Source organism: Crinia signifera, chromosome 1, assembly GCF_055691185.1.
Source record: "Crinia signifera chromosome 1, ASM5569118v1, whole genome shotgun sequence".
Taxonomy (NCBI): Eukaryota; Metazoa; Chordata; class Amphibia; order Anura; family Myobatrachidae; genus Crinia; species Crinia signifera.
In genome coordinates this window covers 471144772-471156575 of record NC_139217.1, presented here as the reverse complement: position 1 = coordinate 471156575, position 11804 = coordinate 471144772, and the positions used below count along the sequence as shown (strand labels likewise).

The 11804-nt window shown below is 48.4% G+C and overlaps 1 protein-coding gene across 2 annotated transcripts in view; it reads left to right on the top strand.

Annotated features, from left to right (window-relative positions):
* The first annotated feature begins 303 nt into the window (after positions 1 to 303).
* Positions 304 to 11804, top strand: part of RUSC2 (RUN and SH3 domain containing 2) — a 64034-nt gene continuing 52533 nt past the window's right edge. For both annotated transcript variants that reach the window (XM_083155398.1, XM_083155395.1), the window contains exon 1: positions 304 to 460. The gene's annotated coding sequence lies outside the window, so the exon portion shown is untranslated. The remainder of the gene's footprint in view (positions 461 to 11804) is intronic.

Here is an 11804-nt window from a genome sequence, read left to right as displayed (position 1 = left end):
ACTGGATGCAGTGTGTATAGGACCAGTGTGTGTATGGATGCAGTGTGTATAGGACAGGTGTGTGACTGGATGCAGTGTGTATAGGACCAGTGTGTGGGTGGATGCAGTGTGTATAGGACCAGTGTGTGACTGGATGCAGTGTGTATAGGACCAGTGTGTGTGACTAGATACAGTGTGTATAGGACAGGTGTGTGACTGGATACACTGTATGGTCCCTCTGTGTGACAATGACACAAGCAGTAACACAGAGCAATGTGTACCGAGTGTTACAATGTATCAGCTGGGGGCAGGCAGGGGGCACCCAGCACAGAGGCGGTTACATCCCAGTCTCTCCCTCTGGTCCCCCAGTGTCTCACTGGGCAGATGCAGCGCTGACGTCATCGCAGCTGCACTGGCAGCACCGACACACGGAGCCATGATAGCGGAGGAGCCCGGTGCTGGGGGACCGTGATCCGGGGAGGTGAGGGGGCTGTGCCCATCCTGCATGGGTGTCACATTGTCTGCAATGCCCGGTGTACACAGCAGTGTGCATGTTGTGTGTCTGTCAGTGCCTGTGCGTGTGTCAGCATATTATTGCCTGCTGTTGTGTAATGGTGCCGGGCTGTGTGTGTGTCTATGATGCACCATACATGTTGTGTGTCAGCAGATTGCATATGTGTGATGGTGCCTGTGTGTATTGTGTGTCTGTTTATGATGCACCGTGTTGTGTAATAGCAGATGCCTGTATACGGTGCCTGGGTGTGTGTGTGTGTGTGTCTCTTTGTGATGCATCATGATATTACAGATGATGTGCAGGTTACATAAAGGTGTGATGTGTGATGTTGTCTGTGTGTGATGTGTGATGGTGAATGTGTGATGCACCTTGCATGTTGTGTATTTGCAGGTTACATGTGTATAATGATGTATGTGTCTATGATGCATGTTGTGTATTTGCAGGTTACATATATGTGATGATGCAGCATGCATGTTGTGTATTAGCAGGTGTGTGTATGTTGCGTCCTCTGTACATTGTGTATATTGTGTGATCAGGCCTCTCCCTGGTACAGGGCTGCCTTTGTGTTGGTAACATCAGCGTTGGAGGATGTGGTACCCGCAGTATGTACAGTAGACTCTGCCCAGCATTAACTGTTTGTGTGTCTGCAGCAGGTCACCCCTGTGTGTGTGTGTGTGTGTGTGTTACAGGACGCCGTTATATGATCCGTACGTTCCATCTATTATACATGAGATAATTCCTATTTCCATAGCATGATACCCCACCCTGAGCCTGTGTGTTATATAGGCCTCTCTCCCGCTGCCTGTGTTGTGTCTCCAGCTGTAGGATTTACACAGATCCTACCTGTCACACACTCACTGTCACTGCGTTACACAATGTGCAATAAGGCGGCATCACAGCATATAACACATTCTAACAGTGTGTAACACACTCACCACCTAACACAGTGCACAACACAGATCCTACCTGTCACACACTCAGTCACAGCATTCCACAGTGTGCAATAAGGCGGCATCGCTCAGCATATAACACATTCTAACAGTGTGTAACACACTCACAGCCTAACACAGTGCACAACACAGATCCTACCTGTCACACACTCAGTCACAGCATTACACAGTGTGCAATAAGGCGGCATCGCTCAGCATATAACACATTCTAACAGTGTGTAACACACTCACAGCCTAACACTCCGCATACAACACAGATCCTACCTTTCACACACTCACTGTCACACATACAGTGTGTAACACACTCACAGCTAATACATAGTGTATAACACACTCACAGTGTAGAACACAGCGTGTAACACACTCACAGCCTAACACTCAGCCTGTAACACACTGAAAGCCAAACACAGTATACTGTATAACACACAGCAGAGCACACAGAGTGTAACACACTCACAGCCTAACACTCCGCATACAACACACAGCCTAATGGTTCGTGGGTAACACAGACTAGCACAGCGCATAACACACTCACATCCTAACACTCAGTGTGTAACACAATCCCAGCCAAACACTGCATATAACACAAGTTCTAGTAAGCACACAATGAATATAACACACACCAGCAATTGGTGGTTTGGCCTTGTGGCTAGAATGTGAAACAGCAATAAACGTAGGGTCCAGGTACTAACCCTAGGAGAGAGATAAAGGCCCTTATTCTGATCGGTGCGGGTATATCCGCGTGCGTTCGGCCCGCCGTTGTTTTGTGTCTGCGTATGTGCAGAGGCGTCTCTGCGCATGTGCGAGCGGGGCGTACGGCCAAATCCCGCATGATATGTGAACACTCCGAACAGGGGGTGGAGAGGGGCGTGAAGGGCTATTTGGGCTCATTACCATATGCATACGCCCCGCGTTTCATGGGAGTTCCCATGCAAACGCTGGGCGTACGTATGGTAATGCGTCCGTGACGCACGTGTAGGGGGCGGATATATGACATCGCCGGATGTCAGCTGCCCGCCCAGATCCCTGCTTTTGCACGGAAAAATGTCCGTGTGGTCTGAGGTTGCGGGAGTTGGTGGAGCACTCGGTCCTGCATTCGATGGTCTGCGACCATCGAATGATGGGGGAGGTTCCCTGAGATGGAGGAGGCGTATTCCGTGAAAAATACACGTGCGGTCCGTTCGGACAGCTTCTTACCGCATACGGACGGAGTTGGCGATCCGTATGGAAGGCGGGGTTTCGCACGCACGGTCCTGGCCGCATAATCGGCTCCGGCCGCACCGATCAGAATAAGGGCCAAAGTGACCAGAGGTAAACTAGCAGCCAACAAGCTTCCAACTGTCATGTTTCAGGCTGTGTTTGTAAAATAAAAGGAGCCGGTGCTTGGTGTTATCTCTGCTGGGCTTAGTACATAGGCCCCATAGCCATGTGGGTAGTACTGTATGTGGGACAGTTTTCGGGGGTTAGCCGCAAATATTAAGTATCACTGGAATGTATCAGGAGGGACCGCAGCAGGAATATCCGATCCCCGCTCAATCCCCCCTGCACCGCCGCCTGCCGTTCCCCCATGTATCAATATTGGGCAGCCCGGCTTCGCATCCCTGGGCTATCACCATTCTGAGATGCTGATTGTAGCCTCTGGGCTACACACCACACTACTGCCGGGGCAGCGGGGTCGGCTGGGGGTCAGCACTAACCGCACATGCGCAGTCTCCCCCCCCCCCCCCGGCTTCCCGCTGAGCGCATTGTACGTGGGGGAATGATACATCCCTGCGCTAGGATATTACAATGCGATCCTGGGCGGTAATAGTGTAAATGCGATCCTCTATAAATGGGCCGCCTAGTCTTGCTGGCAGCATGTGGATGACTATCCTCTGGTGTATGTGCAGCGATAGGGGTAGCGTGTAGAATGGGTGATGGCCTAGGGGGAGATGTACTAACCCTTAGGGGCACATTTATTATTGGATTGCATATGCAATGCCATCTGGGTGCCATTTACCAATGCGATCCTTCCGGTTGAATGTATCATCCTGACAGGGGCTCTGAATGTACCCCATCCCTGCTCTCTGCTTAGCCGGGTGCCGGGGGTCTGTGAGCTGACCCCGGCTGACTGCACTGCACCGCCGGCATCTCAGAATGGTGGTAACCCCGGGACCCACTACAATGCTGCCCATGTTGATACAGGTTAGAGGCTGCACAGCATACTTGCCTACTTTTGAAAACTAGTTTCAGGTAGATTACAGTTGGTATTATAATTTTGCACTGCGCCTCGTTGAGGGGGTGTGTCCAGCACCACCCAAAAGGCGTGTCTAGCTCCATATATGGACCAGAGTCAGATTAAGTGGGGGGCCCAGGGTGTCAGTGGCTCCTGCCTTAGGTGGCCCATCGGCCGGAGTGATAGTTATTTTCTTCTATCTCAGCATATTATACTGTATGTGACAATAAATGTGACGCCGATGCAATAACGGCCAAATGCAATTGAACCATACTTATATAGTTTTGAGAACATTTATCATGGACATTGTAATGGAGGCACCAGAATTGCAGGGTCCTTGGGCAGGCCCTGGAAGGTGGCACCTAGAAGCGCGGACGTGCAGTACTACATCTGAGAGGTGTCATGAAATGACTGACAGCCAAATGCAGATGACCCCTAAGCAGGTAGTGAGATCTACTGTACTACATACTTGCCTAACCTCCCGCAAATCGGATCCCCCTCCTGACCCATGGGAAGGTGGGCAAGTCTCCCGCATCACCGCTGCAACCCCTGCTCCCCCCTTCCCCGCGTGGACGGGGCTAAAATAATGTGAATCACGTCATTTTGTTTCATTTTATCCCCTCCCCCAATCTGCGGACCTGCAAATGAAAGCGTCTGACATCACCATCCAACCTGCGAGCGCTGTGGTCCGCAGGTTGGGCTTCCCCATTGATGTAAACGGGAGCCGGGTCGGATCACCCGGCGTACCCGTTTACACTGCCCTAGCTGTGTTCAACCAGGGTTTTTGCAGCGGTGTAAAAGGGGTATAACTAACCTGTGTGGCAAACACAGAAAGATGCACAGAATAGCTTTACCCCAGGGCACCAAGGGGCATTGGCTATAAGATTTGGATAACACATGGTAGTGGTGGGTATATCAGAGATCCTCAGGTGCCCACACACCAGTTGTTAAACAATATGGCCGTTTCTGACCAATCGTCACACTGTCACAGTCTCACACTCTCAAACATAATACACACACACACACACACACAAACTGTCACACTCATATATAATATACACACTGTCACACTCTCATACATAATATAAACACACTGTCACACTCATATATAATACACACACTGTCACACTCCTATATAATACACACGCTGTCACACTTATGTATAATACACACTGTCACACTTATATATAATACACACACATACTGTCACACTTATATATAATACACACGCTGTCACACTTATGTATAATACACACACTGTCACACATATATAATACACACACATACTGTCACACTTATATATAATACACACACTGTCACACTCCTATTTAATACACACACTGTCAAACTCCTATTTAATACACACACTGTCACACTTATGTATAATACACACACTGTCACATATATATATATATATAATACACACACGCTGTCACACTTATATATAATACACACGCTGTCACACTTATATATAATACACACACTGTCACACTTATATATACTGTAATACACTGTCACACTCCTATATAATACACACACTGTCACACTTATATATAATACACACACTGTCACACTCCTATATAATACACACGCTGTCACACTTATATATAATACACACACACACACACTGTCACATTCATATATACTGTAATACACTGTCACACTCATATATAATACACACACACTGTCACACTCATATATACTGTAATATTTTATTTATTTATTAACAGTTTCTTATATATCGCAGCATATTCCGTTGCGCTTTACAATACACATGCTGTCACACTCATATAATACACACACTGTCACACTCATATAATACACACACTGTCACACTCATATACATAATATACACACACTGTCACACTGTCATACATAATATACACACTGTCACACTAATATATAATACACACACACACTGTCACACTCATATATAATACACACTGTCACACATAATATACACACACACTGTCACACTCATATAATACACACACTGTCACACTCATATAACACACACACTGTCACACTCATATAATACACACACTGTCACACTCATATACATAATATAAACACTGTCACACTCTCATACATAATATACACACACTGTCACACTCATATATAATACACACACTGTCACACTTATATAAAATACACACTGTCACACATAATATACACACACACTGTCACACTCATATAATACACACACTGTCACACTCATACATAATATACACACACTGTCACACATATATAATACACACACTGTCACACTTATATATAATACACACACACACACACACACACACAGTCACACTCATAATATACACACTGTCACACTCATAATACACACACTGTCACACTCTCATACATAATATACACACTGTCACACTCATACATAATATACACACTGTCACACTTATATATAATACACACACTGTCACACTTATATATAATAAACACACTGTCACACTCCTATATAATACACACACTGTCACACTCCTATATAATACACACACTGTCACACTTATGTATAATTCACACACTGTCACATATACATATATATATATATATATATATATATATATTACACACACATTGTCACATTTATATATAATACACACACTGTCACACTTATTTATAATACACACACTGTCACACTTATATATACTGTAATACACTGTCACACTCCTATATAATACACACACTGTCACACTCTCATACATAATATACACACACTGTCACACTCTCATACATACTATACACACACTGTCACACTTATATATAATACACACACACTGTCACACTCCTATATAATAAACACACTGTCACACTGTCGGTCAATGTCAGGGAATCTGGTAGAATGTCACTGATGGATGCTGGATACAGCCACACGAGCTAGAGCTGATGTACAGAAATAAGTGATGCAGTCAGCTGTGTGTAACAGAACAGTCCTGTGTCCCAGCAGCCGGATACTGAGTCCAACCCTGCAGCAATAGTCAGTGCAGAGACGCTGTAATTATCCGTCTCTTCCAGAGTGCAGAGTATATCACTTCCCATCACAGCCATTAGCTTTTACACTGACTTTATATGAATGTATATATATATATATATATATATATATATATGTGCTGTTATATCACTTCCCATCAGCCGCATGCATTACAGCCATTAGCTTTTACACTGACTTTATATGAATGTATATATATATATATATATATATATATATATATATATATATATATGTGCTGCTATATCACTTCCCATCAGCCGCATGCATTACAGCCATCAGCTTTTACACTGACTATATATATATATAATTCCCAATACTCCCATACGCGCTATGCTATGTGCTAGTGGTGATTATAGTGGTGATTACAGTGCACTATAGTTGGTTTAACAAACAGTTTCTACAAACAAGAGGAATTACTTTGAATGCGTATGCGGCAGCTCAACCACAGTAGTCCCTGAGGGTTATAGGGACCAGTACCACAAATATCCTCCCCAATAGTGGTACAGTGCCCATCAGTTATACTAGTCCATGTTATCCAAAGGTCTTTCAATGGAGCAAATGAGAGGAAGATTCCTGTATATATATATATATATATATATATATATATATATATATATATATATATATATATATATATATATACACACACCCTCACTGCCAGGCAATGCCGGTGTCCGAGATAGTGGGTTATATGGTTAACTGGCAACTCTGGGCCTTATTCAGGCCTGTTCGCTATGCTGCGTATTCTGGCAACAGGTCAGCGCCCCCCCGTGTCACCTTTATCCCCTCACTAGCATGCGGCCAAGGGGAACAGAAGTCTGACTCCGGGCAGTCGGGATTCCGACTGTCGGAGTCCCATACCACACCCACCTGCTCCAGCCCCCTGTCCTCCTCCGCTGCCCCCTCTGGATCGAACGCTCCGGCGAATGTGAAACTTGCTGAAGTCGCTCGCTCGTGGGGATTGCGCATTTGCAAACCCCCCACCATTGGAAAAGGGGCCTAATTCGGGCCTGAATGAACGGGTCTGATCGACCCCTCTATTCGGTATATATACGGGAGGGGACCTTGGACTGCGCGCCCTAATTCCTAACATAATAACAGGTGCTATCATGCTGAGACTTGTAGTTCCACACAGAAAAAAGAAACCTGCCAATTCCATAGCAGTAACCACTACAATGTTGAACATTCGGTCGACATTGGGAAGCTCGACAGTCAAAAGGTTGACATGGATATTTCACATTTTTTTATTTCCGAATGTCGACATAGTTGACATGGACACGATATCAGTGTACTGTGTCCCCACGCACGGCTCGCTGTGCTCGGCACACTCATATATTCTCCCACCACCCCATAGTGGATGGTAGGGCATGAAATGCCGCCTGTCGGCACATGTCGGCTCCAAAAGAAAAATCCCATGTTGAACTTTTGACTGTCAACCTTCCCAATGTCGACCTAATGTCTGTGCCAACTTTTGACCCTGTCGACCTTAGGCATGTCGACATTTTGTATCTGTCGACCTTCAGTGGTCGACCCAATGTATGTTAACTTAATGATGTCAACCTTCCGACCGTTCCCCGCGAATCGGAATAATTACACAGAATTTGATCGCCTCTTTGTATTTTTAGCAGCTGCAGCAAATTGACCCCTTAGGTTCAAATCTAGGACACGGGACCCCCCGAGTGAGCACAGAGCACCCTGCCCCAAGCATCGCACAGTGAGAGGGAAGAGCAGCAGTGACTGGTACATATATTGTAACCGTGGTGCCACCAGGAATGGTTGACATATATTTTCTTACTTAATTTTCAGCCGACATGTGCCGACAGGCGGTATTTCATGCCCTACCATCCACTAGGACGTGGAGGGAGACTAAAATAGTGTGCCGAGCGATGCGAGGGGACGCGGCACACTTACACAGTGTCCATGTCGACCAATGTCGACATAGAAACCCTAAAAACATTCAAAACGCATGTCCACCATTTTCCATGTCGACCTTTTTGATGTTGACCTTTTGACCATGTCCACCGTTTTGATGTTGACCTTGTAACCCTGTCAACCTTTTGCCTGTTGACCTTTGGACCCTGTCGACCTTTTGACTGTCGACCTTTGGATCCTGTGGACCTTTTCAGTGTCGACCTTTGGACCCTGTTGACCATATGACTGTAGACCTAGACACTGTAGATGTTTTATACCATCACTCCCATGAGTAACATGGTGCATCCTTCAGGACGGCCGTGAGGCGCTGACCAATGTCCTCCCCGGGTAGCGGTCTCCGCCCCCTGTGTACCTGCTGGGACCCTTATACAGCACTATGGTAAAGAAGCAACGTCAGCCCGATTCTGCCCTATCGGCTATTTCCACTTTACAAAACAAAGTGCCGCCGTGTCGGCAGAGGGATACGGTCTCCAGGTTTTTTAAAGCAGCAATCATTTACACAGCAGAACCAGTGGGAGTTGGAAGTGTAAATGATTGCCGCTTTAAAAAAAACAAGATTTCTTACCAAATCTCTCACTTTCTGATCTCTGATCCTATTACATTTCACCCGTCCTATCTCCCCATGCTGTGGGCCTATCCTGTCCTTGTGCTGTGGTCACTGTCCCAGCTCTGGGTATACCAGTCCTGTCCCCTTGCTGTGGGCCTGTCCCAGCTGTGTATATACCAGTCCTGTCCCCGTGCTGTGGGGCTGTCCCAGCTGTGTATATACCAGTCCTGTCCCCGTGCTGTGGGCTTGTCCCAGCTGTGTATATACCAGTCCTGTCCCCGTGCTGTGGGGCTGTCCCAGCTGTGTATATACCATTCCTGTCCCCGGGCTGTGGACCTGTCCCAGCTGTGTATATACCAGTCCTGTTCCCGGGCGGTGGGCCTGTCCTAGCTGTGTATATACCAGTCCTGTTCCCGGGCTGTGGGGCTGTCCCAGCTGTGTATATACCAGTCTTGTCCCTGGGCTGTGGTCCTGTCCCAGCTGTGTATATACCAGTCTTGTCCCAGTGCTGTGGTCCTGTCCCAGCTGTGTATATACCAGTCTTGTCCCCGTTGTGTGGTCCTGTCCCAGCTGTGTATATACCAGCCTTGTCCCCGTGCTGTGGTCCTGTCCCAGCTGTATATATACCAGTCCTGTCCCCGTGCTGTGGGCCTGTCCCAGCTGTGTATATACCAGTCTTGTCCCCGTGCTGTGGTCCTGTCCCAGCTGTGTATATACCAGTCCTGTCCCCGTGCTGTGGTCCTGTCCCAGCTGTGTATATACCAGTCCTGTCCCCGTGCTGTGGTCCTGTCCCAGCTGTGTATATACCAGTCTTGTCCCCGTGCTGTGGGCCTGTCCTAGCTGTGTATATACTAGTCCTGTCCCCGTGCTGTGGGCCTGTCCCAGCTGTGTATATACCAGTCCTGTCCCCATGCTGTGGTCCTGTCCCAGCTGTGTATATACCAGTCCTGTCCCCGGGCTGTGGGCCTGTCCTAGCTGTGTATATACCAGTCCTGTCCCTGTGCTGTGGGCCTGTCCCAGCTGTGTATATACCAGTCCTGTCCCCGTGCTGTGGGCCTGTCCCAGCTGTGTATATACCAGTCCTGTCCCCGTGCTGTGGGCCTGTCCTAGCTGTGTATATACCAGTCTTGTCCCCGTGCTGTGGGCCTGTCCTAGCTGTGTATATACCAGTCCTGTCCCCGTGCTGTGGGCCTGTCCCAGCTGTGCATATACCAGTCCTGTCCCCGTGCTGTGGTCCTGTCCTAGCTGTGTATATACCAGTCTTGTCCCCATGCTGTGGGCCTGTCCCAGCTGTGTATATACCAGTCCTGTCCCCGTGCTGTGGGCCTGTCCCAGCTGTGTATTTACCAGTCTTGTCCCCATGCTGTGGGCCTGTCCTAGCTGTGTATATACCAGTCTTGTCCCTGTGCTGTGGTCCTGTCCCAGCTGTGTATATACCAGTCCTGTCCCCGTGCTGTGTATATACCAGTCCTGTCCCCGTGCTGTGGGCCTGTCCTAGCTGTGTATATACCAGTCCTGTCCCCGTGCTGTGGGCCTGTCCTAGCTGTGTATATACCAGTCCTGTCCCCGTGCTGTGTATATACCAGTCCTGTCCCCGTGCTGTGGGCCTGTCCTAGCTGTGTATATACCAGTCCTGTCCCCGTGCTGTGGGCCTGTCCCAGCTGTGTATATACCAGTCCTGTCCCCGTGCTGTAGTCCTGTCCCAGCTGTGTATATACCAGTCCTGTCCCTGTGCTGTGGGCCTGTCCCAGCTGTGTATATACCAGTCCTGTCCCCGGGCTGTGGGCCTGTCCTAGCTGTGTATATACCAGTCCTGTCCCCGTGCTGTGGGCCTGTCCCAGCTGTGTATATACCAGTCCTGTCCCCGTGCTGTGGGCCTGTCCCAGCTGTGTATATACCAGTCCTGTCCCCGTGCTGTGGGCCTGTCCTAGCTGTGTATATACCAGTCCTGTCCCCGTGCTGTGGGCCTGTCCTAGCTGTGTATATACCAGTCTTGTCCCCGTGCTGTGGTCCTGTCCCAGCTGTGTTTATACCAGTCCTTTCCCCGTGCTGTGGGCCATTCCCAGCTGTGTATATACCAGTCTTGTCCCCGTGCTGTGGGCCTGTCCCAGCTGTGTATATACCAGTCCTGTCCCCGTGCTGTGGGCCATTCCCAGCTGTGTATATACAAGTCCTGTCCCCGTGCTGTGGTCCTGTCCCAGCTGTGTATATACCAGTCCTGTCCCCGTGCTGTAGTCCTGTCCCAGCTGTGTATATACCAGTCCTGTCCCTGTGCTGTGGGCCTGTCCCAGCTGTGTATATACCAGTCCTGTCCCCGGGCTGTGGGCCTGTCCTAGCTGTGTATATACCAGTCCTGTCCCCGTGCTGTGGGCCTGTCCCAGCTGTGTATATACCAGTCCTGTCCCCGTGCTGTGGGCCTGTCCCAGCTGTGTATATACCAGTCCTGTCCCCGTGCTGTGGGCCTGTCCTAGCTGTGTATATACCAGTCCTGTCCCCGTGCTGTGGGCCTGTCCTAGCTGTGTATATACCAGTCTTGTCCCCGTGCTGTGGTCCTGTCCCAGCTGTGTTTATACCAGTCCTTTCCCCGTGCTGTGGGCCATTCCCAGCTGTGTATATACCAGTCTTGTCCCCGTGCTGTGGGCCTGTCCCAGCTGTGTATA